The following is a 2500-nucleotide window of genomic DNA, read 5'->3' on the forward strand; positions in this document are numbered from 1 at the left end:
ATCCTCTCAGCCGGAAGTCAAAATCACACAAGAAAAGTTAAATATGAGCAATGTGGCCTGATATGAATGTTTAAATAATACGTAACAATTGGTCTTGTGTTAAAATACTACTAGTTATTAAGTTTCTTCGAGTTCATTCATTGATGTCATTAATTCTTCATTCCTTAGTGGAATGCTCATTATTGCACTTAGATCATTATAATAATGTAAATGAATTAATTTATTATGCTTTTCATTAATGTATTTCCTTCAAAGTTTATTTTTGATGTAGCATAGTATTCTTAATTGTATTGTAATCCTTTTTTGAACAGTTGTTAATTAGAGAAAATCCTACCTATGCAATGCACTATGAAAATATAAGAAATCGCCCTAATCCCAGGCAAAAAATCAATCCCGGACCCGAAAGAGACCGGGAAAACGGCAAATGCCAGAAACGTCTCGACAAGGACTATGACACTGGAGGAGTGGCTGAGTCAGTTCATGGAAGAAGGGCAGGAGCTAAAGGGGGAGGGGTGTAAATAAGACGAGGAAGCATATTGACTAGTTGGCCGACGCTGACAATAGAAAAGGGTATACACCTCGTTAATCAAATGTTAACATGAACGGATTTGATTAAGTATGATACAATTGGGTTCATTTGATAAACGATAACAACAATAACAATGCTAACAATACAAGAATTACTACTAATAATAATGATAATGATGATAGAAAAAATATAATATTGATAGTGATACTCATGATAATGATGATATAAATGATAAGGCTAAGAACAATAATATATATAATAGTTATAATACAGATTGTTATCATTATTATTATTCCTATTATCAAATAACAAAAAAAAAATAACAATGATATTACAAGAATAGTAAAAATATTTTAAAAAGTATAATAATGATAATAATAATACAAATATTATTGTTTATAAAATCAAAACAATAGGAAAACAAATAATAACAATAACAGTAATTATAATAATGATATAACAGCAGTAATGATAAGATCAATAGTGATAATGCAAATAATAATGACAATAACGATAATGATAAGAACAATGATGATAATGGCAATATCAATAATTATTATATTAATAATAATATAATAATAATAATAGTAATAATAATAACAGAAACAGTAATAATAGATACATTCGGTAGGGGGGAAAATATGATAATAATAATGATAATGGTAATAGAAAAATAAAAACAACAATAATATCTGTGTATCTGTGTGCCCTTTGTATATATGTATTTATTTATTTCCCTTTATGCATATATATATATATATATATATATATATATATATATATAGATATATATATATAAAATATATATATATATATATATATATATATATATATATATATATATATATATATATATAATATATATATTTATATATATAGGCATATATATATATATATATATATTATATATATATATATACTATAATATATAATATATATATATATATATATATATATACATACACACACACACACACACACACACACACCACCACACACTAATATATATATATATAATATATATATATATATATATATATATATATATATATATATATATAATGGCATATGTTTCACTTTTTGTGGAAGAATGTCTTATTCTTTATCTGAAGGAAATATAGCCTTTCTTTTTTTATATATTTCAACGTTGTCAGATAGGAGCCATAAAGGTATAAATATTACTTGAAAAATAAAATACAGGTCCTAACACATAAAGAAATAAAAAAAAATGTACAGTATAAATCAGATTTTTAGATTCATCTAATTATTCCATATAATACCATGAGCAAGAGTTTCCCTTGTAGGTGTGATGCTTACTCTCCAGTGTGCAGTTTAGAGAAAATAACGAGATTTCTATTCAGGGTGAAGGCATATCTACAGACTTTGTACGTGTTAAATCTGTGACCATTGATTTTTTTTTCGAGAGGTTGAATATATTGTCATCTAACTCACTACATATTTTTTTTCTTTTTTCTTTTAGATAGACAGATTTCCTTGGCTATATCACTTCTATGTATTTGTTGTGCTAGGATGCATTTTTGCGTGAAGGGTTTGTTGTTAACTTCACAACTGTATAGCTTCTCCTTTTCATGTAATTGCAAATGCTGTACTCGAACAATTTCAGCCTTAATGCAAATGCTTCTACTTGGCATGTACTTAGTAGTGTTTTGCCTGAAGTGTTTTGATAAGAAGACCTTATGACAAACCTCACAGCTAAATGGGTTCTCATTTGTATGTCTTCCAATGTGCATTGTTAGATTACGTTTGGATGATGAGAAGGCAAATATCACAGTTGTATTACTTCTTCTGTGTACTATCATATGTTTTACTAGACTACTTTTCTCGGAGGCCAATTGCGGATATCAAAGGTTTCTGCTTTGTACGTTTTCTTATGTGATTTAAACAGATCACTTTCGCATCTTACAGCTGGGTGGATTTTCAATTTGTATATCATGTCATGCATTGCTAGAT

The sequence above is a fragment of the Penaeus monodon genome, unplaced genomic scaffold, assembly GCF_015228065.2.
Source record: "Penaeus monodon isolate SGIC_2016 unplaced genomic scaffold, NSTDA_Pmon_1 PmonScaffold_63, whole genome shotgun sequence".
Classification (NCBI taxonomy): domain Eukaryota; kingdom Metazoa; phylum Arthropoda; class Malacostraca; order Decapoda; family Penaeidae; genus Penaeus; species Penaeus monodon.